The sequence below is a fragment of the Paroedura picta genome, chromosome 1 (genome assembly GCF_049243985.1).
Source record: "Paroedura picta isolate Pp20150507F chromosome 1, Ppicta_v3.0, whole genome shotgun sequence".
Classification (NCBI taxonomy): Eukaryota; Metazoa; Chordata; class Lepidosauria; order Squamata; family Gekkonidae; genus Paroedura; species Paroedura picta.
Window position 1 is genome coordinate 118,341,297 of NC_135369.1, and position 25,438 is coordinate 118,366,734.

A 25,438-nucleotide genomic window follows, 5' to 3' on the forward strand; every position below is an offset into this window, starting at 1 on the left:
CATCACGTCAAAGAAAATTGGGAAGTGACATCACACTGTCACTGTTAGCCCCCAATGTCCCCATTCTAGCTGGTCTTCTACTAGTTGCCAGGCAATCCTAGATTCTCCCCTCATATGATCCAATTTACTTTTCAAGAGATATCTAGCCTCCATCGTAATTGTTGGCTCGGTGTTCAAAATCACTTGCAATTTCCAGGGCAAATGCTAATTTTTAAATATATATCATTTAAAATATCCTTTTGCTATACAGTTTTGTTCCATCAGTTCTTCTTGGTCAATAAACAGGACAACAGATTCCATGGCCTTCAGAGTAAACAAAAAGAGCTAGTGATCAAAAAACCTTCACAGACTTTAGTGGCCTAGTCTTTTGTGTGTTCCATTAGCTACTGCAACTCAAGTCAAACATATTGGACTTGTTTAGAGGAAGGTTATATGAACACAATCAGGGGTTGATTTTTTTTTTTTTGCATAATTGGTAGCTCAGCTTCCAAGAATTGATTTAATGCACAGCAAGAGTCATTGTCCAATACCCTTGCAGACAATTCCTGTCAATCACACAACCTTCAGTTTCCACTTTGTGAAGACAGGCAGTGCAACAAGGGCCACTGATTCAATTTAGAGCTTCCCAGAGGTTAAATTATCTTAGCACTGGGCCAAAGATTAGACTGATTTAAAAGAAAACAAACAGCTATTGGGCAGCCGAGTCTTATCCCTGTTTTTCTTATTTATCTTTCTGACATGATTTCCTCATGGTGGAAGCATAAATAATATGCTACTGCTGTAAATGAACATTCTTAACCTGGAAAGATGACACCTTAATGGTAACAAATTCCAAGCTAGGCTGCCATTTTAAGAACCCTTTCCTGGGAGTAAGCTCACCAGAACAAAATGGGTCTTCTGCTTAGCAGTATTCCCCTAATCATTTATTAGGAAATATGCACTGAATCTAAGCCCTACAACAGCCATTTAAGGCATGTCAGTATTGTCACTATGCTGCAGATGGGGGTAGGAGTAGGATGGAGATTAGATAAAGTATCTGAAGCTGCCTGATGGGGTGAGGTAGAGGAGGAAATTGAACTGTGAGCTTCCTGATGAACAGCTCAGGTTCCAGCTACTATGCTCTGCCTTATTCTTGACAATAGAGGGGGGAAATGCTATTGCAAGGGTTTTACTATCCTCAGAACATGCATACTCATATCTAGCCCACTTTCCTCGACAGCAGGGACCCCAATAAGGAAAGTCATTATTATTTATACATCATCACACCTGCAAACAAATGGCTCTTCTGCATTCTCATTTTCTTCACTTGTAAATTTTTGTTTCTTTAAAGGAGGGGTGTGTGCTTCTATTCTGCAGGTGATATGCCCCCACAGGAGGTCATATTTCCCCTATGGATGATGACTGAATTAAGTTTCTTTTGGCAGATGCAATCCCAATGGTTTCACTGGTGTAAGCCACATTTATACTATTATCCATGTACATCAGGAAAAGATGTTGTCTCTGATGGAGCCCAGGGTGAATGATGTGTACAACTATACAAGTGAATGTTATTTTTGATCTTTAAAAAACTTTAAAAATCTTTTCACATTAAGCTTTAATTAATATAGTTTTAATTATTATTTGTTAACACACTCATTTTAATTGTTTATTTTTGTTGTTATGGTTGCAATAATAAACATTTACTAATTCACAAATGATCAATTTGATATTAGATTGGTTCATGTCCAGCATAAAAACCTGCCTTTTAAATCTGCAGGGATATATGAGGGACATAAATTAATGTAAGACCAAATCAACCACTGGAGGGAGCACAACACATGTGGAATGGAATTCCCCTCTAAGAAACAGGAAATTAAAGGATAGGAAAGTGACAATATGGAAATGTGCAAAGATAGTAATTGTGTCTATGACTACATCTTATGACCACAGCATAGCAGAAAGCCAAAAGCATATCGGTATGGTTGCTAATTCTGTTGAATTCTTTGTAATGACTACCACTGATAAATAACATTGGTAACAATGCTGAAAAGAAAATGTGCCACAGAGTGGCGGGAGTCAAATATATGACCAAAGTTACATATTTATATTTATGGGTTCCAATGGCTTCTCTTAAGTCAGAGTGAGGGTCAAATGAGATGTTACATTTCATCTGTGGTTGCCACGGGACTTGAAGCGGCAAGTTCCCCATAGGAACTCCATTCTGATACCTCACAGGGATCGGAGTGGTTTCATACACTGGATTGCCTGAATCAAGTACAGTATTTGCTGGCGTATAAGACTACTTTTTTCTCCTGAAAAACATGCCTCCAAGTGGGGGGGTCGTCCTATACTCCGGGTGCACTTCAGTTGGGATAGACATAGCTGCCCATAGTGGCCCATAGTACTGTAATTTAACAAACTCTATATTTTGAGTGGAAATGTTGGGGGGTCGTCTTATACACCCAGTCGTCTTATACGCCGGCAAATACGGTATTTCATTCAAGTGCCATTTGTTCATTATCTAATATGACCTTTCCCCTCATTAGCTAATAAGATTGGACATATTTTCAATTAGCAGTGCTGCATCCTAGTTGTTTACTCTTCTGTTAGCTAAACTGAGATAGATAATTAAAAAGTTTAAAAACAGATATTATTTACTTCCATAAACAAGTAAAGAAACAGCTTGAGCCGCATCAATACTTACATTAAGTACTTTGCCCAGACAGCATTCAATGGGTAATTTAAGAATCGGAATTGGAATAAGCTAGTCTGTTTTGTTATATCATCAGATGGTTCCATTAACCTTTATACTCTGAATGATCATAAACACACTTTTTCATTACAGTGTGATGCATTTAATACACTCAGTATGCTCAGGCATTTTATGTTGATTTAAGAACACAAGAGGAAAAACTTGTTCTTGGGTTCGCTTACTTCATGAATGTTAAGTGGTGCATTTTCAGAGCACAGCTTGGAGATTCAACAGCAAGCAGCCTAATCTACAAGAACATTTGTTCTCACTAGTTAAAAAATGTATCTCCAATAGTCATGATGCCAACGTGAATAGACATTGTCCTGCAGTATCACTGATCTATGCAATGAAAGGTGCAAGCAGGTGTTGCAGGATCAAAGGGTTCATAAAATGTGGAAAATTATCTTTTCTTTATGGCATCTGAAGAAGTGAGTTCTAGATCCCAAAACCTCATATTGGAATCAATATAGTTACTCTTCAAAGCAACATCACAATTGTTACAATAGCCTGACATGGCAACCCTCTGGAATTATCAAAGAGCTATAACCCTTGAAGAAAAACTATTCATCCTGAGGACAGACAAATAGGAGTGACTCTAACTGGAACACAAACCATGGTTTTAAAATTCACCAGGCTTATGAAGCTATGCATCCATGAGCTACACAGATAAGAGTCTGATGACATCTGAACACTCTGGAAAAGTGGGCAAATGAGAACAAGATTCAATAAGGAGAAGTGCAGAGTTCTGCATCTGGGTCACAAAAATGAGAAGGATGCATACTGGATGAGAGAGACACTTATAGGTAGTACTTCTGTGTGAACAAGATCTTGGGATATGTAGACTGTAAGGTAAATATGAGCAGACAGCGTGATGCAGCGTTAAAGAAGGCAAATGCAAACCTGGGCTGTATCAAAAGAAGCATCATATCGAAATCCCAAGATGTCATAGTCCCACTGTATACCGCAGTGGTCAGACCCGACTTGGAGTACTGTGTGCAGTTCTGGAGGCCTCATTGCAAAAAGGACATGGACAAAATTGAGAGGGTTCATAGGAGATTGACGGGAATGATTTGGGGCTTGGGGATCAAACCCTATGAGGAAAGGCTGAGGGACTTGGGAACATTCAGCCTGGAGAAGAGGAGGCTGGGGGGAACATGATTGCTGTCTTTAAGTATTTGAAAGGTTGTCACTTAGAGGAGGGTAGGGAAAGTTTCCTGTGGGCAGCAGAAGATAGGACCTGCAGTAATGGGTTGAAACTAGATATTGGCTAGATATGGGGGGGGGGGATTCACAGTCAGAGTAGTTCAGCAGTGGAATCGACTGCTTAAGGAGGTGGTGATCTCCCCCTCACTGACTCTTCAAGCAGTGGCTGGACAGATGCTTTAGGCTGATCCTGCATTGAGCAGGGGGTTGGACTAGATGGCCTGTATGGCTCCTTCCAACTCTATGATTCTAAATGAGAATCTAAATGCATGCTGGCAGATATTGGCATTCAGCACTTCACTGCTACTGCAATATTTTGAGCAGTTCTGAGAGAGTAGTCAGGAACACCTACCCACAGTGATCCACATGATGGTCACCTCTAGAATGGACTGCTGTAACTCACTCTATGTAGGCCTGCCCTTAACCTTAACTACAGCTGGTCCAGAATACAGTGGCCAGGGTCCTCACAGCAACACCTTAGAGGCCCAACATCTAACCCATTCTCCAACATCTGTGCTGGCTTCCAGTCAAATTCCAGATCAGACTTAAGGTTCTGGTTAATAACCTTTAAAGCCATACATGATCAGGGCCCAGTGAACCTGAGGAACTGCCTCCCTGTCTGTACCCCTCAAAGAGACATATGCTCTGCCACCTCTAATTGCCTGGTGATCCCTGGCCCCAAGGAAGCTCACTTGGCCTCAACCAGGGCCAGAGCTTTCTCCATCCTGGCCCCCAACTGGTGGAATGGGCTTCCAGAGGAGATCAGGGCCCTGACATAACTTGAACAATTCTGCAGGGCCTGCAAAAAGGAGCTCCTCCACTAGGCATTCGGTTGAAGTCCACTAGCTCCAACTTTTCCTACTGGGCCCCCAAGCCTCTCCCCCATGAAACTAAAGCTAAAGCCTATACTGACCATTCAGGGCCCATCCGTATACTGTTTTCCATTTATTGTTTTTTGATTAATGACTAATGACTTCTTTGTATTGTTCTTGTTCCTTTGTTCCATGTAAAATACCTTGAGCCTCCAGGGAGGGCGGTATATAAATGTAATAAATAAATAAATGAAAAAAACAATATATTTTTTAAATACAATGAGGAATAACTTTAAACAGCATTTTCTAAATCAGATCATTTACAGCACTATCAACAATGGCTTGTGCAAACATAGAAGTCCATTGAAGGGAGGACCATGGCTCTGTAGGAGAACATCTCCTTGCCTTTCAGAAGGTTCTATGTTCAGCCCCCAGCATCCCTAGTTTAAAGGATCAGGTCTAACTGTGAAAACCCCTACCTCAGCCACTGGAGAACCGCTGCAGACAGTACCAAATAGACAGTACTGAAGTTGATGGACCAATGACCTGATTAAGTACAAGCAAACATCCTGTATTCCTGAATATTCAATAAATTGCTGGACCATAATGATTAGGATATTGCTATTTTAGCTTTAGAAGAAGAAGAGTTGGTTCTTATATCCCACTTTTCCCTGCCCGACGGAGGCTCAAAGCGGCTTACAGTCGCCTTCCCATTCCTCTCCCCACAACAGACACCCTGTGGGGTGGGTGAGGCTGAGAAAGCCCTGATATCACTGCTCGGTCAGAACAGTTTTATCAGTGCTGTGGTGAGCCCAAGGTCACCCAGCTGGCTGCAAGTGGGGGAGCGCAGAATCGAACCCAGCATGTCAGATTAGAAGTCCACACTTCTAACCACTACACCAAACTGGCTCTCCCTGACTGTTAACAAGACTGTTAAGACTTTGATGCAAAGCAGGCATTAAAAGGTATTGTTTCATGTTACTAATAGTGACAGACTCTAAAGGTTGGAAACATGTATGAACCAGGAATTGCAAAGATACTTCTCACACTTCCCACAAATAAAAGGAAGTGATAAAACATCATTTTCTGATGCTGAATGACCACTCTGTTTGATATTTCCTCCCTGACCCTGAATAATGTGTGTGCTACCTGACAGTCGTACAAGTGAGTTGTTTCCCCATCATGTGCAAAGAGACTGAATAATACACTTTCAATCCACTCTCAATGTACTCTGCAATTGGATTTTACTGTGCAAAATGGCCAAATTCACTTGCAAATGATGCTAAAGTAAATGGAAAGTGGACAGAAAATGCATCACAGAGCAAACACTTCAAACACAGGGGCAGCCCGATAGCTGAAGAGAGTCAATGCTGCTAAAACACACTACCCTACACACAACAAAAGAAAACCCTGAAAGCGAATACCAGAGCTCCCTCCCCAAATCTGGAATAGCCACTGAAATCATAGGGCAAAGCTGAAGGTAAAGTGTGTGTGTGTGTGTGGGGGGGGGGGGGGCTGTGAGTGGTGTGAGTGAAGTGCCCCAGGGCCTATCCAGTTAACACTGTCACACCAAAACCCAGGGGCCATCAGGAGGTTCCCCAGTGGGGCCAGAACTCCAGAAGCTCTCTCACTGTTGCTCCCCAAGCACCAAGAATACAGGGCATACCTTCTCCATGTTAGATCTGGCCAGTGGCCCATCCAGACACACCCCCTGTGTCACACATTGGTCAAAACCCAGGGTCCATTAGGAGGCCCACAGCAGGGCTAGAACTCCAGATGTCCATCCCCAATTATTAGTTTCTGGCACAGGGGCTCTGGGGACTTGTCGTTCGTGCAGCCTTCCCAGTACAGCTCAAGGGCCCTTGGGATTTGCCCACTGTGTGACAGAATGGTTGACTGGATAGGCCTCTTGGGTCACAGCCTGACCCAATATGGCATCTTTTATGTTCTTATGATTGGGGCAGTGTTGCTCTTATTCTTGGTGCTTGGGGGGCAACATAGGAGAAGAAGTTGGTTTGTTTATACCTCATTTTTCACTGCCCAAAGGAGTCTCAAAGAGGTTTACAATTGCCTTCTCTTCCTCTCCCCACAACAGACACTCTGTGAGGTAGGTGAGGTGGAGAGAGCTCTGACAGGACTGCTCAGTGAGAAGAGCACTATCAGGACTGTGTGAAGCCCAAGGTCATCAAGCTGACTACATGGGGATGAGCTTCATATGTGAATAGAAGTAATAGAAGACATGAGCTAGTGAGACAGCAAGTGGGGAGTCAGGGAGCTGAGAGTCATCGGTGTGGATGGAAAGTGTGATATAATATTGAATTCAAATATTTAAATAAATAAGAATGAGAGCAAAAAATGCAGCACAGACTTACCTGGAGCCTGCCATTGATGCTTTGGAGGAACGGGTGCAAGGGAGACATGCTCCCAGTGCTGTTCCAGCAGCTGGGTGGGCAGACATGGTGCGCAAAGCAATTCACACAGAGGGGAGTGTTGGGCAGGCTCATGGTGCCCTTATAAGGGTGCCATGTGCAGGATCCCAGCCTCCACCCCCCCCCCCCGGTGGCAGCTGAACACAGCAGCTTCCCGCCCACCCACCCACCCTTTTATATACTGGTTGTGTTGAGTTATTTCAGATACAGTTATGTTGGCCTGGGGTGGAATGCTTTCGTTTATGAATTTGTCACAGCTGGGGGGGTTCAGCAAGGGATGAAGCCTGTTTGGGGGGGAGTTCGGTAAGGGCATCTAACTCCCCAGGGTTAGGGGCCCCCAAAAGGGGAGGCTGTCTGCAAGCAGGGCTAACCCAGCAGGGGAAAGCAAGTGGACTTGCAGGGCCAGGTGGCCGGGGGGGGGGGGGGGTCCAGTGGAAGTTTGCATCTCTCTTTGGCACCCCAGGTGGCTACACCTCCCTTGGATGGGACCCAGCGGCAAGGGGACCCGTTTTCCCAGTGGTGGAAGTGGGTAGATCCCAGGGTGTTGCTGTGGTCAGGGTTCTCATGGTCAGTCAATCATATATTCAGGCTCCCTCCTCCATGCCAGGCCAACACTCTGATATGCCAATAAAGCTCTGGCCTTGTTATAAGCCAACCAAAATGTGTGTGTGTCGTACTTAGCCCAACATGCTCTCCTGCAAGTCAATTCAAACATTTAAGAGGCTGGAAGTACCACCATCACCCGGGTTCAGAATTTGCATGGTACATGGCGGCTTTCCATGAAAAAACTCTAGAAAATATCCAGAGATACACAACCTCAGAACTCACAGTTTACTAGAAGACTGGCGTATGGTTCTGTTTAATGTACAGAGCCACACTAAACCAATGTCCTTGTTTTCATCTCAAATACAATGGGTTATTATTACTATAGAGTGTAAGCAGCTTCCTGCTGGCTGCTTCCTACAGAAGACATTTGTCCGATACTCATGTAGTGGGTGTAGATAATTGTTGTCAATCACAGCTCCCTGTCTGGCAGATTTAGGCTAATTAAGGTGTTTGGAATACAGAAAAGGAAAACTAGGCACCTGAAAACATGTCCTAGCAGCTCCAGGAATAGCTTTTTAGAAAGTGAGTATATGAAAATCAGAACATCAACAGCTAGAACTCTATACTTGGGGGGGGGGGGGAAACAGATGTCCAGTATAAATTACTATCAGGTTTCCCCATAAAATATTGATCTTTGTGAAGAGGCAGCTGAAGTTCCTTTCATCATGGAAAAGGTTTCTGGAAAGGCTGAATTCCCCTGACAGCTTTGCTTTGGAAGTATTTTTATCTCCAGCTATATTTCCCAAGAATAAATCATTCTTTTCCAACAGTGTTCAATCAAACCAAGCTGAGGCAAGTGAGTATTAAAAATGAACCGACATTCATTACATCAGTCTGCCTTAACTGAATGTAGGGAGCCCAAATTATGATGGAAATGAAATCTGCTGTATATTTACCTGACATTTACGTTTCTTCTATTTTGTCTCATCTTTCTTTAAACAATATGGTGACACCCTTTCTCCAGTACGCAAAACGAAGAGGATTAAAATTTCACACACCCCAAACTTCTTTTTATAATTGAGGCTTTTGGGACTGCCTCACTTCTAGTCCTCAAGGAGGGCAATGCTTGGACTCAGGATGTCCCCTGACATTCACCAGGCCTGATTACAGGCTTGAAGAAACTACACAGCAGGCTTGAGGAACACAACTAAAAATAGGGCTGCCAGCTCTAGGATGGGAAATATCTGGAGATTTGGGGGTAGAGCCTTAGGAGGGTGGGATTTGGGGAGGGGAGGGATTTCAGCTGAATATAATGCCTTAGAGTCCATCTTCCAAGGCAGCCATTTTTCCCAGTGAACTGAGCTCTGTCACTTGGAGATCAGTTGTAAATGGGGTTGTGCGATTCGACCACCAAAGCGGCCGTTCCCACCCGTAGCAACCAGTGACTTACCATGTGGGGGGGGGGTGAGGGTGTCAGCACGCCAGGCAATGCACAAACGTAGGTGCAGAGCTCTGTGCCTGTGTGTGTGCGTCACCTGGGGCACCGGTGCCCGCACCTCCCCCCCCCCGTGGTGCGGCACTGGCAGCTACGGGTGGGAATGGCCGCTTCGGTGGCCAGATCGCACAACCCTAGTTGTAATCGCAGGAGATCTCCAGCCACCACCTGGAACTGGGCAACCCTAGCTAAGAAACTGATTTCAGTTTTACGTGTGCCTTGATTGTGTTTTCATTTTTCTGTTCTCCAGGCCTCTCCATATCACAGTGACAAATCACTGTTGAGTTGGGCCTTGAGAAAGTGCAACAGATACAAATGACGTTTCTTGTTTGACTGATTCAGACTTATAACATGAAAAAGAAAGGCTTTTAACGTTTAACTCTTTTTGACAGGAACAGTATTCACCTAGCTTCAAAATATCTAACATTTCTAATGGACTCCCTGCCTAACCAGCAGGCCTCCTAACTCTTTTTCCAGCAGAATACAACAACTCCTAATACTGTCAGGTAGACAGCAGGTACACTGCCAGGTGTCTTTCCCCTTCCCTTTTTTTTTTCAGCATTTCAATCCACTGCTTGAAACTGATGGTCTGAATTGCCTGGAAAGAGAAGTTTTCTGTCTCAGCCTGCCCTTCTGAAATAATGCTATATAGATTCACTATAAGTAGATACATGACAAAGTATTGAACAGGTACAGGTGTACCTCTTTAGACTCCTCACACTGTCAAATGGCAAAGGGTCAATTCAATTAAATTCTGTAAGGGAAAAAGTAACAATATGGAGCTTTTGCTGCAGTTTGGCAAGCAAGCTGATCCCCCCCCCCCCCGAATTCAAATTGACATCATGCTCATTTCATCCACTTTCTTCTAGGCTTTCCCCTGTTTTCTTCCATTCTTTCCCATACCTATTTTGCTACAGTATTTTCTGGACACTTGCCATCAATTGCAGCCATGTGGACAGGAAAGTACACATTTTTGCATCTCCCACTCATTTTACTGCCGTTATCACTTCATGATCACCAGGATTAAAATGTACTTAATATATGAGGGGTCTTGGAGCAGCTTCTTACAATGCTCATATCTGCTATTAGAAATAGCAGATTTGTACCTGCTGTTGCAGATTCAGGGCTGGGAAATGCCTGGAGATTGAGGGATATAGCCAAGGAAAGGCAGTATTTGGAGAAGGGAGGGTTGCGATGCCACGGACTCCACCCTCTGGAGCTGCCATTTTCTCCGGGAGAACTTATCTCTGTAGCCTGGAGATAAGCTGCAATTCTGGGCGAATGCTAGGCCTTACCCGGAGACTGTCAACCATAACTGGAGAAAAGATAAAGTGATGTCTGGAATTAACTGGTCTCTAGCTTCCACTCACCTGAACTCTAATTAAACCCAACGGAGATTTCAGCTCTAATAATTGTGTAGAACTAACCATTTGTATTACTGAACACAAAAAAATGATAATGCCACTTCAGTTTCTATTAATTTATGCTGATAATAAATAAAAATAATTCCCTTAGGGCTATTCTTTTTTGCTGCTTTCCAACCCCTTCAGTAGATTCTATTTCAGGCATTCATTACTTATTAATGCTGTGCTGTTGTGAGGATGCCTCACATTTTCACTGAGCCATTTGGGAAAGTAAAGAACACAGAATAAACAGAATCAGAACTTATCCAGTAACATCAGTTCTTCCCCTGATCTTTCTCCAGCAAAATAAAAGCAGGCATAGATTTTCCTTTCATGGCTTTTGTCTTCAAGCCTTGTGTAATTTGATAAAACATCTTGATTACAGACTCCACGGCTGAATGCAGCTTTGTTCTACCCCCCTCCCCCAAAGGTAGTGCCTGTCTCAGATTCTCCAGTCCATGGCAATACCATTATTATAGTTTGACTGAACAGACATACATTCAGTACAAATATGTTTTACAGTGATATTCTTCTTCACACATTGTTAGCACAGACAGTTTTTTAAAAAATGTGTGGAGATAATGATTTTTTTAAAAAATAATAAAGTGCTACATTGCTTTTGCCAAGGTTCTATTGCCCTTAGCTATTAACCAGCCATTCATCAGACACTCCCCCCCCCCATACCACGTTTATTATCAAGGGGAGCAGTTCTATTGAACTGCAGACACTGTAAGAGCAGTAATGACTACAATAAATTAGTTCATGAGCAGACCTTGATCAATTAACATCCATACAATGGTCTATGAAAGCAGAAAGAACCTTTCACACACCTCTTCTATCCCTGCTATCTTGATATTAGGGTACTTGATTTTAGGGATATTGAATAACTTATGGATGTATTAATCTAGTTTTCATTTTATGGGAAGAAGGCACAAGGCTAAGTTTGACTCATCGAGCACCAGCATTTTCAAATGGTTTAACATTCATTCCTATCTAACCTTCCCCTATAATTTAGGCTTCAACTTCAAATAAAGGTTTTGTACTAGAAGTTGCACTGGAAAATTAAAATCCCTCATCAACTGTGGATGCTTTCTGAATGAATTTTAGCTAAAAATTCTAGGCTTTTCACACTTCAGTATCAAAACAAACGATGGCAAAAGTCATTTTTGGAACTCAATTCTTCCTTTCAGAATAAAACTCTTCTGATATAAACTGGGGAAATTGAAATCAGGCCAATTTGTCCCACATAATCAGACTAAAACCAGTCAGATCTAGAGCTGCCAAGCCCCTGGTGGGGGAAGGCTCCCCTCAACCCCCATGCTGTTGCCCACCAGCAGCGTGGGAAGGGTTTTTTTTTTTAATGCAGCCGTGGGAGAGAGGTGGTATAAAAACCCAGTAAATAATAATTAAAATAATTGTTGGAAGTTCCACCAGAAACTCTTGTTTACAACAGACTTTATAGTAAAGTTTCTACCCTCTGTCACTTTCAGAAAGAACTTTCAGTAAGTACAGGAGGAGGATGCATTTTAAAACAAAAATCCTGCAATTCTGTGCCCCCCCCCCCTCCTGCTGAAGATATCAACAGAGCTGGGGTCAGGTTTTTATGGTCCCTTTCCTATTTGGCCCAGCCCATTTCTCCCCTAATCATATCCCTTGCGTTTGAATCCTCCCCTCTGGTACTACCTTCTCTTCTTTAACTACTCCCTTTTCCATTTCAATTTGGTAAACAAAAATCATACAAAACTTTGTTTTCTTGGCTATCTTTGATTACTTTGTAGAAAACTAGAGAGAAAGAAATATGATTTTATTTTGATTTCATGTTGATGCCAGTCAGTAAAACTGGCATCTGGCTTTTGCCTGGCCAGAACTTTCAGCAGCATGATCAACCCACAATTCCAATTGTGGAGAGAGCAGAGACAAAGAATGCCCGAGGATCTTTTTCTAGAACAAAATGGCTTGCACTCTTTTGGTACCATTATGATAGTACTGGTCACAAACACTAGTCACCAATAATCTATAGTTTTCTGCCACTTTGATCAGCACAATGCTTGCAATATCTTATATGGTTGTATCCTTGTTATCTACTAATTTACTGATTACAAAACTTTCTTTACAAGTTACTGTGAATGTGCATACTATCTCTGTACAGTTACACTTGATTTTGCTTTATACATGTTTAGTAATTCTCACATTACATTACAATATGTACATGACAGAAACCACACATTTATGTAGATCCTGGTTCCTGGTTTCAACTGTAAAATGAAAGTGCATTGGATCTATCTTACAAACAGGTGTACCTGCATACATACAGGATGTATGTGCATTCACCATAAAATATGAACATGGCTACTAAGAGAGGGAGCACAGGTGATTAGAATGGGTAGACTATCCCTTGGTGCCTCAATGAGAGCTTAACAGAAGCTTTACTTGCCTAAATAATCCATCACTGCAGTGAAATTTCATAGGGACCAAGCCCTATGAAGATTGGTTGAGGGACTTGGGAATGTTCAGCCTGGAGAAAAGGAGGTTGAGAGGGGACATGATGGCCCTCTTTAAGTATTTGAAAGGTTGTCACTTGGAGGAGGGCAGGATGCTGTTTCTGTTGGCTGCAGAGGAGAGGACACGCAGTAATGGGTTTAAACTTCAAGTACAACGATATAGGCTAGATATTAGGAAAAAGTTTTTCACAGTCAGAGTAGTTCAGCAGTGGAATAGGCTGCCTAAGGAGGTGGTGAGCTCCCCCTCACTGGCAGTCTTCAAGCAAAGGTTGGATACACACTTTTCTTGGATGCTTTAGGATGCTTAGGGCTGATCCTGCGTTGAGCAGGGGGTTGGACTAGATGGCCTGTATGGCCCCTTCTAACTCTATGATTCTATGATTCTATGATCCATCCTAACCCTTGTAAATATACAGCTAGGCACTTAATTGCTAATCTTGCATATTTGGCAATAATATAGGATAAATTCTCATTTTATCCTAAAGTAGTTCCTTTAATTTGGCTTGTCTTGAAGTAACCCTTAAGTCAGTGAAGATAGAATGCAGCAGTTCCTGACACAATTGGCTGTAAATACAACAATCAGAAATCACATATTCAGAGTTCACATATCCTGGCATATGCAAGTATGTTCCTGGGGTGGAAGCTTATTATATTTCCCTCTATCCAAGCTGAAGGGAGAGCATTGTAGCGCAATAATGTAAATGCCCTTCTAAATTCAGAGTTGTCAATATTAGAAAGGGCATAAAAGATAATCTATTTAGAAGAGAGGTGTAATACAGTGGATTATTGATTCTATTCAAATCATGCTTTCTTTCCACCTCCTGTAATTTTTAGCTTTACCAATTCTTTGGCACAGTCAAAACACAAAGAGAGCATAAATTGTTGGGATAGACCATAAAATCCTAACTTCCTGTTGATGTTCTCAATGAAGACTTCAGAAAAATGAAAAACTGCAGAACTGGGAAAGACCTGCAACACACTGGAGTCCCCCACCCTGTACTGAAGAAGGACAGTCCATCCACATATCATTTATGTTACTAGGACATGACTGGACTATAGATTGCAATGGAACACAACCAGAGAGTGACTCAGGTCAAGGTGTATCATACCAGAGGAGCTTGCCAAATAATGAAGCAGTTTAGCATGATAAACCCAGATGGTGTTAGCTGCTCCACAAGCTGCAGGAGGAGAGAACAAACCTGAGGCTCACCTGCCAGCCTGTCATGTTATGCCGTACTGTGAATCTACAAAGAGCATGAACTTGGCACGGCACTGGCTTAAAGTTAAAGGGCAACAATTCAATCAGCCAGTGGAGGAATTCAGCATCACTTCATGAATGACGAGCGCCTCACCGTTAGATATTGCTTTTTAAAGCATCGAGACAGTGAAGGCGACTCTAATGTGCTCATCCATCATTGTGCTCAGTTGCACGCTTTTGAATGCTCAGTGTGTGCCAGTTTGTGTTCAGTACTGAAACACACTTAGGTATACCACTGTGGACACTGGATGTCATCAGGCGTCCCTTCCTCCAGCTACAGCTGAAAGCCTTAATCAATCAATCAAACAATTACTTAGCACTTGAAAACAGGAAGGCAAGGGGGTCTTCTTTTGTGAACACCTAGCACGCCTATGACTACAGCCCTTCCCATGAAAAAGGCAATCTTCAAATGTCCTAAACAAACACAGAGACTCACTGCTGCCTATACAAAAGAAAGTGTAATTTTCACAGCTCTATCTGGTGGGCATTTGGCCCAAATGACACAAATTTTGAGGAGGGGGGAATCCAATAGATCTTGTCAATTTACTAACAAAAACTACTCCATGCACATTCTGCTAGACCAAGTCATTAAAAAGAGCTGAGGAGGCTGCCAGCTCTTCCAAAGACAAAGGATAATAATCTCAAGTTCGGTGCTGAGACATCAGATGTCACCGCATGCACAGTGACGGATAAATAGGAAACTCTGTTTGTCAAGGGTGATAAAGCAGCCCTACAGTCTGCAAGAAGAACTAGTGGTGAGCTATTAAGGATACAGCTAATAGCATTCCCATAGATCACTTGATAGCATTCAGCAGAAAAAGAAAGCAGGGTGGGTTATAGGAGGGGGGAATCATAAATCACTCCAAGGTTCAGGAAATGCAGCATAGAAATTTCTTGAGTATATAAAGCTGCCTTATACCAAATCAGACATCGCTCGGTATTCTCTGCTGGCAGAGGTTCTCCACCATCTTAATCGGAGACAGATCTTTTACATCACATCCTGCCTGAGACTCTTCATGTGGAGATGCTAAGTGACTGGTTTTCCATGCTGTTCTTTTGAGATGCGAAGTCACCAACCTAGAATTATATTTTTAATGGGGGAGGGGGGAGCTTTTAAATTCAGAGAAGTGTATAGTCATGGATTCCCTTCATGCAGTGAAATTCATAAAACTATGTCCTGGCTTTGTGGATCACAATAACATATAGCCTGACTAGCTGTTAAATACATCATTGGACCATCCTTCTTCGAGCTATATGGAGGAGAAAAGGCAAGCAGAAGAAACCAGCAGGCTCAGAAACAGCACCAGATGTTTCGCTGAATATCAAATGCATCTATACTTCCATGCATGGGAAGCAACTGATAATCCATCTGCCGCTTATAGAATCATAGAATCATAGAGTTGGAAGGGGCCATACAGGCCATCTAGTCCAACCCCCTGCTCAACGCAGGATCAGCCCTAAGCATCCTAAAGCATCCAAGAAAAGTGTGTATCCAACCTTTGCTTGAAGACTGCCAGTGAGGGGGAGCTCACCACCTCCTTAGGCAGCCTATTCCACTGCTGAACTACTCTGACTGTGAAAAATTTCTTCCTGATATCTAGCCTATATCGTTGTACTTGAAGTTTAAACCCATTACTGTGTGTCCTCTCCTCTGCAGCCAACAGAAACAGCATCCTGCCCTCCTCCAAATGACAACCTTTCAAATACTTAAAGAGGGCTATCATGTCCCCTCTCAACCTCCTTTTCTCCAGGCTGAACATTCCCAAGTCCCTCAACCTATCTTCATAGGGCTTGGTCTCTTGGCCCCAGATCATCTTCGTCGCTCTCCTCTGTACCCTTTCAATTTTATCCACGTCCTTCTTGAAGTGAGGCCTCCAGAACTGCACACAGTACTCCAGGTGTGGTCTGACCAGTGCCGTATACAATGGGACTATAACATCTTGTGATTTTGATGTGATGCCTCTGTTGATACAGCCCAAAATGGCATTTGCCTTTTTTACCGCTGCATCACACTGCCTGCTCATGTGTAGTTTACAATCCACAAGTACCCCAAGGTCTCGTTCACACACAGTGTTACCTAGAAGCGTATCCCCCATCCAGTAGGCATGCTTTTCATTTTTCTGACCCAGATGCAGAACTTTACACTTATCTTTATTATATTGCGTCTTGTTCTCATTTGCCCATTTTTCCATTGTGTTCAGATCTCGTTGAACTCTGTCTCTATCTTCCGGAGTATTTGCCAGTCCTCCCAATTTGGTGTCATTTGCAAACCTGATGAGCAGTCCCTCCACCCCCTCATCTAGATCATTAATAAATATATTTAAAAGTACCGGGCCGAGCACCGAGCCCTGAGGTACCCCGCTACTCACCTCTCTCCAGTCTGATGAAACACCATTGACAACAACTCTTTGAGTGCGGTTCTCTAACCAATTCCCTATCCACCTAACTATCTGAAAATCCAGATTGCAGTCCTTCAACTTATCCATCAGAACATCAAGGGGAACCTTGTCAAAAGCTTTACTAAAATCCAAGTAAATGACATCAACCGAATTTCCCCGATCCAGCAAACCTGTTACTTGGTCAAAAAAGGAAACTAGGTTGGTCTGGCAGGACCTGTTGGAGACAAATCCATGCTGACTTCCTTGGATCACCAAATTGTCCTCCAGATGTTTGCAGATCGCTCCCTTTAACTCAGAAACAGCGCCTCCATACACGAGTATTGTCTTGAGTGGCATTGCTTCTAGAAGAAAATGGTGTTGCACTAAACCACATTGATATACAGCACCATGATTGAAATGGACAGCAGCACCTCATCTGGCTCAATGATGCTACATCTCAGAAATCTCTGTAGTGTCACCACCTATTCCGGTGCTAGAAAGGTACAAGTGGTCAGCTCTGAAGATTCATGCAACTCTCCTTGCTCCCAGAACAACAACAAGAAGAGTTGGTTTTCCTACCCCACTTCTCACTACCCAAGAGAGTGTCCCCACAACAGACACTCGGTGACATAGGTGGGGCTGAGAGTTCTCTGACATAACTGCTCTGTGAGAACAGTTCTAACAAGATTGTGGCCCATGGTCTCCCAGCTGGTTGCATGGAATCAAACCTGGCATTCTGGATTAGAGGCCACCACTGTTAACCATGACACCAAGCTGGTTCCAAGAGCCTAGAGGTCCCAGTCTTCTCTCCGGGTGGCTACCCAGGCCTCAGTACAACAAATGTCAAAGCAGCATTGCTGCCCCAACACTTTTTCTATTTGCATCCAAGATACTGGATCTCTGGAGAGCTGAGCCAGAAGCAGTGAGACCCAAAGGCTAAGAGCCCCAGACCATGTGTCTGGTTTCCTCAGACTTCTCATGAATTGTAAGAGTGCAGAAAGTTCTGGACCCATCTTGAAGATGTGGACAAACGGAACTCCTCAAGTGATCAGAAGCACTACCTGCTGAAAATTTTTTAAGGAATCACCATGCCCTGATTTATTGTATTAATATTTGGATTTCCTCCTCTAAATGCTAATTAGGTGGGTCATGAATGGCAAAGGAGGAGGAGAAGGAGGAGGAGAAGAAACTCACAAGATTCTATTTTCAAAATCACATAAAGAGATCTCTCTATGCATTCCTGATTCTCCACACACACACAAACATACACACACAGTATATGCTACTAGTCAGCCACAGGCTACATCAACTTTCATTCCACATCAGGAAGGAGAGTTATGTCCCCAGTGGCCAGTAAGGAACTCTGCCTTCCCTGAGTAATATGCAACAGAGAGTAAAGAGTTCCAGCTCTACTCCAAAAGTCCCAATTCTAACCCAGTGAGCCATTTAGCATTTTTTCTCTCCGCCACATGTTTTTTTCTCCTTCAGGGACTTGGAAAAGGTCTTATTCTTTCACTTGACTGCTCTGTGCATGTAAACTTTGAAAATAGCTGGTTTGGGGTCTAAATTTTACTTAAATGGGAATGATTGAAAGTGAAGGATAGCACTAGAAATGTAAAAAGTGCCTGGAGCTGTGCATGCTCTGTAGAGGCCTGGACCTCCCACTGTGCCACAAATCACATTTCAAGTGCCATTGTGTCATAGGGTTTGTTATCAGAATATTCATCATGCAATCACGAGGGTCTTGCCAAGCTTTACTAAATTAAACGTCACATTGTAAATCGCTGCCCTCTTTCAGAAGGCATGAAAACAAAGGAAATTGGAGATTTTATCAACTACAAGCAGGAAGGCCACAGGGCACATACCTCATATGCCACTAGGGAGATGGCCTGGGAGGGGGGATGGTTCTCTTCACTTGCTCCAGAATGTATTCTCATTTGCCAAAGGAAACTTCCAAAGGCCAGTGGTAGGGATGCCAGGGGCTGCCGTTGTCAGCAGTGGAGGGGAATGCTCTCCAGGAGCTACCCCCCCCCCACACACACACACACTTCCCTGAACCCAGAAGAGCATCTGCTGTGCTGATGTCACGCAGAAGTGATGTCGGTACACTGGAGATCTTGGGGGTGGTGTTCTGACTTTTGGGGAAACTCTATGGTAATTAGCTTCAAATCATAGAGTTTCCCCCTAAACCCAGAGCATCTCCCCCCTCCCAAGTGTGAAGACTTTACTTATAGGTAACATCTGCAAGTTGGGCCATTCCTCCTTGTCCCTGTAAGTGCGAAGGGGGAGTTTGGGGGGAAGGTCCAGGAGGAAAGAATCACCACAAAAGCAGCTGTTCTGGAGAGGATTTCCTCTCACTTTCTGAAACCCCTAAATTGGGGATTCCCTGGCCCCAGTGAAGGAAGGTCTGGCATCCCTAGTCTGAGGTGAGGAAGGCAAATGAATGATATGCATACACTTGCCCCCTTAAAATGTTCTTTTGCTTACTGCAGGACTAGTAAAAGTTGTGGCAGTACTGATGGGCATAGTGTACCTCAACCTTTTCCTTGTACAGAATACCAGCACCTGAGAGATACAGCAGAGACATCCCTGGAATGCAGAGATAATACATGAAGCAGAGAGAAAACAGTATGCAGCAACTATGGCCCAAGGAACATAACATGACCAAATAATAAAGCTACCAACCTGCAGTGAAAATACAACTGAAAATACAACTGATCTTGAGAAGACAGAAATCAGTTTCCCTAGAGAAAATGGCTGCATTGGGAGGTGGACTCTAGGTTCATTTCCATACATTGAAAAAAATAACATTACGACAGCGAAATGGCATAATGCTAAAAATTATGGTGCCTCCGGCCATTCCTTACCTTCTAGCTCTCTTGATTTCATCTGCTGCCTTCTCGCACTGTTTACACTCCACATACCAGCTTGAACTGGCAGAAGAGAGCAACACGCTTTACACGCAACTTTTCCACCTGTCAATCAATCGATCTTCACAGCCAATCCCCTTTCACAATGTTTTAAAGGGCCCATGGTGCCGCTATTTTTTTAAAGTAAAACTTCTCCATTTAAATGTCTGTGCATCTAATCATATATGCATAGTGCTTTTTATAATGTCACCCCTTATGGAATCATGAGTCTGGAATCTTAAAAAAATGAATCTCATTCCTGATTTGGGGGTGGGGGGCAGACTTTAGAGTGGCATGCTTTTTGTGGCAACTTTTGGGGGAAATTCTTTTTTGCTTTGCCTGCACAATTGAATGCCTATTCATTGCTCCAGGCAGTTTGATCTAAAAAAAAAAAAAAACACTCCTGGGAGAAGGAAGAATGAGGTGGGTGTGAGGGTGGGACATTAGAGGCAGAGATAGTGGTTCTTTGCCTCCACACATTTCTTTAGCATGTGACCTGCTGGTTGCTCTCCTGTAGCTCGCGCTTTTTAGGTTGAGGAATCCACTTTATGCGATTCCCCAACTAACACTATAAAATGGTGGATGTTGCTTGAGGTTTGCTGGATGGATGAGGTTGGTGACGCTGTGTAAAATGCCAAAAATATGGCATCTTTATAAGGTGAGCATTTCACTATATTTATTGGGTGCAGAATGCCCCTAGGTATTATACCCCACTGATGTCTCTCCTTTCCTCAAACCTGACCTTCCTAGGGTCTACCCTATTTATGTGATTTATCCTTGAATCAAAAGCCAGGGTACTGTTTGCACTTACTTTTTTTTCTGCTCTCGATCCTGTCAAATTCTGATCAATCTGAATGTGGATCTTGCAACAGATTTTTCTGACTCAAAACAGCTTTCTTTTGCACTTGAATCATTCCAATTGTCAATCTCCTCTATCCTTCCTGCTTGATCGAGGGGTTGGGGGCAGCCACATACCAGCGCCTGTAGTCATCTTTTAGCTATAGTGTGTGTGTGTGGGGGGGAGAAGCAGGTGTTGTGTGAAGTTCCAGCTGGCATTGAAGGAACAGAAAGCTGGAGATGGCTTTATTTCCAGCCTTTTGCCCTCCTATTCTACAGCCAGAGCAAACTGAGGAAGGGTGAAGTGCCAAAGGAGGAGTATGAGGCAGCTTGTTGATCTTTGTTTTCCTGGCTGGCTCTGCTATCAGAGTGTGCAGAGGAGGGGGTAAGTGGAGGTGGCAGCCTTAGAGAGAACAATGGAGGCTAGCCAGGCTAGGAGGAGGGGGGGGAAAGAAAATCCTTATAGGCAAATGTCTGCACAAGGATAAATGGGCTTTTGGAGCGCTTTTTTCCAATTAAGTGGATCATATTCACTCTCATATATCCCAGGGAAACGCTGATGTCACTCTAGAGTGGAGCCAAGAAGTTGCAGATGGAATAATAAACCCAACTGACAACAAAGTGAAAATAGGATCATATGCAGATTGCTCATTTAAATCCAAGTAGATAGAGGATAAAAAACCCAATGCGGATAAGACCTACATCTGGGGTAGTGTAGCTGAATCAGGGGAAAGACAACAAGCAAGAGCCAGAAAAAACAAAATTCAGCAAGACAAAACCATCTAGCATATGCATTTAACTCTGAATCATTACTCTTGTACTTTTGAAAAAAGCCAAGGTTTTATGAAGATTAACAAAGCTGATGACAATGACCATTTGCATTATTTAAAGAAATTAAAACTTTAAAAATTATCAATGATAAGTATAAACATCTATAAATATCTTTGGGAATTTCAGTCTCTACCTCATATATGGTCATGTAAGGCAACATCAGGGCACGTTCGCAGTGCATATTAACACATAAACACTGCTTTAATTACATTTGAACCATCTGTTATTAACTATATATTCTAATTAATTCAATATTGAGGTTTTAGCTGTGCTGTATTTACACTCACCTATGTCTTGACAATATTTTTTGTATTTTATCTACTGCTGTCACCTACCTCATGTTAGGAAAAAAGGCAGAACATACAGCTGTTCTAAATAAATAATGCACAGTGCATAAGGTTACCAACCTCCAGGTAAAGGCTGGAAATCTTTGAGAATACCAATGGATCTTCAGATGACATGAACCATTTATTTATTTACAACATTTATTCAACTTCTCCTGAAGAAAATGGCAGCTTTGGAAGATGGAGTGCATGGCATTATGCCCTACCAAAGTCCCTAAACCCCATGTTGCCTGGCTCCACCCTCAATTTCCAGGTAATTCTGAACCCAGAGTTGGCAATCCTACCTGTAAAAATGAAAAGTCACAACATCGGGAATACTGGCCAGAGTGAGTGTGGTGTTGCAATCTAAAAGGGGCAAATAAAAGGGGCAGGTCATATGTGCTGCCCTGAGCATCTTAAAGGAAAGACAGGAAATATGTGTAATAAAAATAATTTTCTTTAATTAGCACATTTTAATCTTACCTTTCCTCTGACAAACTCAAAGCCAACAATACAGCTCACACTTCTCTTGTGCTCTTGATAATATAACAATTCTTAGAAGGGGTGCTGAAAATTTTGTTCAGCAGGTGAATATACCAATGGGACAGTGGTCATTAGACAGAGCGTGTTGCCTAAGCACTATACTTAATCTGCTGTAGATGCTAGCTTCTCTTTCCTTGTGATCTGAAGAAAAAGAAGAAGAGTTGGTTCTTATATGCTGCTCTACTGTACCTGAAAGAGTCTCAAAGTGGCTTACAGTCGCCTTCCCTTTCCTCTCCCCACAACAGACACCCTGTGAGGTGGGTGAGGCTGAGAGAGCCCTGATATCACTGCCTGGTCAAAACAGCTTTATCAGTGCTGTGGCGAGCCAAGGACACCCAGCTGGCTGCATGTGGAGGAGTGCAGAATCGAACACGGTTTGCCAGATTAGAAGTCTGCACTCCTAATCACTACACCAAACTGGCTCACCAACCTACACCAAACTGCCTTCCAGGGCACCTGTGTCTTGGGAATTGCTCTCAGCTGCCCTCCAAATACCCCTGGGTGAGTGTTCTGGAGCTGGTCACACTGATCTAGTGACCTTGTGTTCTCCACATTCCAAAGGTGTTTCCTGGACAGAGCCTCTGCATGCCAACACCACCTGGGAATATCAACAAGCTGGCTTGACAGATGCTTCTCAGCTTGGTGTACTTTTGCATTTCCAAGAATATTTTTATTGAGAAGATGCTCACAGAGATTATAGGCAGGCACAATGCAGCTGTATTTATTGCACTTATATCTTCTTTGTATTATAAAGTGCCTTCCTCCTGTCCTACAATTAGGAAACAACAATAAAACTTAATTACTACTGTCATTAAGAAAGCTAATAACCTCTGTAATATTTTTCCATCAGACCAAGTTTTGATATGAAAACATCTTTAGCTGCACACACAGTGAAGCAGTGAGACAGAAATGCTCTATGCAAATGTGGTGGGGTGAAGGGGGGAACTCTTGTGGCCACCCACAATCACTTTGGGCCCCGACCAGCCACTACAGCCTCCACCAATGCCACTCAACCAGCCACTACCGCTGCCTTGTCTGCCACCCATCACCACCACAGGTCCTAGTCAGCCTCCTCCTCCTCCTCTGCTGCCACCCACTGTCACCTCAGGCCCCAACCAGCCACTAGTGCCTCCACCAATGCCACCCACCATCACCTAAGGACCCAGCAAGCTGCCTAACATCACTCTAGGCTCCAACCATCCACTGTCACTTCTTTCTCTACTGCTCATCATCATCTCCGAACCAGCTACCACTGCCTCTTTCTCTACTGCCTGCCATCACTTTGGGCCCAAACACTGCCTCCTCTGCTGTCACCCGCTATGTCAGAAGAGGTAAAGCCATCCTTGCCTCCAGCTGCTTCCTTGTCCCTTCTCCCTGTCAACACGTGGTTCACACTGTGTGAGCGTGGGGGAGGGGGGAATGCTTGCCAGGGCTGCCCTCTCTCTGTTCTTTCTTTTCATGCCCTTTCCATCCCATCATGGCAATTTCTTTTTTTTTTAAGTGAAGGGAATATGTTACACTTGGATTCCTTAAAAAAAACAGATCAGAGGAGCCATTGCATTTCTTTCTTTTTAAAAAAAGCCAGAGAGGATTGTGAATAGGGCTTTTAGGTTCTAAGCTACAACATGGTTGAGGTAAGGTACTTGACTAGAGATTACAACTTAGTGAGTTCAAGCCTAGCTGTAGGTCTTTATTCTTTTTACCACATGGGAGTTTTTATTTTTTAATTTTTGAAATGCTCATGTTTTTAAAAATGGATGGTTACTTATTAGAAGATTTTTTTAAAAAGGTACAGAAATGTGGGGCTGATCTTCACGAATTTCTCCAAATTAACCTGATGGTTGATGTTCAACTATCAACATTATGAGATGCGAGCAAGGCCTTTATGAGAGGTAATTTAATATGGATGAATGCTATGATTAGAAGAAACAAAGGAACAATAATTAAAAGAAATTTGAGCATCCCTTTCCCACTTTGAACAGCAACATCAGATTCATCAATCTAAAGAATTTGAAAATCAAATCAAGTTATTAAGGATGAAGAGAGATCATATTGAAACGGAAGAAATGAGGTAAAATAGACTTAAACAAAAGGACTTTGAATATGCAGATAAACCAAATAGATGGTTGGCTCATAAACTATAAAAAACCCTCCCCAAAACAGGCTATTGAATTACAATGGTACACATTCAGAATGCTTCAGTAAATTTTTTCAAGGCCTATATCAAGCTGAAGTTAAATGCCCCAAATCTGAAAAAGAATTAAAATATTTAAGGGATATCCCAATCAAGAGATTTTCATAAGAGCATCATAGCATTTTGGATCAAAAATCTCAACCCAAGAAATCAGTGACGCAATTGCAGCAATGAAGCTACAGTAGGCTCCAGAAACTGATGGACTTTCAGCAGTCTACTATAAAAAATTAGTACAAACTCTTTCTCCAATTATGCTTCAGCTAATAAATAATGCACTAGAAAATCATCACATTAGATTACCAGATTACTGGCAGCAAGCATCAATAACGATACATAGAGATGGTTATGACCCACTCTCCCCACAGTCTTATAGACCAATATCTGTTCTTATAAATTTTTTGTTAAGATCTTAGCTGAGAAGCTAAATAAATGTATAGGAGAGGTCGTAGACGCTGACCAAACAGGTTTTATGTCAAAAAGAGTCAAGAAAAATAAAATACGTATTGTACTAAATTATGTACACAGAAATCGAGGTGCGGCCTTTGTGTTGTCGGATGCCGAAAAGGCATTTGACAATGTTTCATGGATTTTTTAATGAGTGACTTTACAATCTTGGGGCTGTGGTGAAAGATTTCAGTCACTGATTCAACAAATATACTCAGCCCAAATGCAAGAATTTTGGTTAATGAAATACGCACTCTTAAGAATATTCAAATTAATAAAAGTACAAAACAAGGTTGCCCATTCCCCCCATTATTGTTTAATTTAGTTTTTAAAATATTGGAAATTAAGATTAGCGCAACAAACCTTATGGTTTAAAAGTGGATGGAGAGGAATTTAAGCTGAGAAGCTATGCAGATGTAGTTGTATATATACTAATTAAACCTCAAATTTCTATTTCATTGTTATTGGATATGTTGAAAGAATTTGGTGTTTATCCAGTGTTTATTCTGGGTACAAAATAAACAAAAATAAAATGAAAAAAATGTAAAACCAGGTTATAAAAGATACTCAAAATAACTCAGGTTGTGAACTTAATCCAGCT

General features: G+C 42.5%; 1 protein-coding gene across 1 annotated transcript in view; it reads right to left on the minus strand.

Moving 5' to 3' along the window:
- The window catches only part of SLC35F1 (solute carrier family 35 member F1), a 321,899-nt gene that overhangs the window by 61,315 nt on the left and 235,146 nt on the right, over nt 1-25,438 (minus strand). The window lies entirely within an intron of this gene.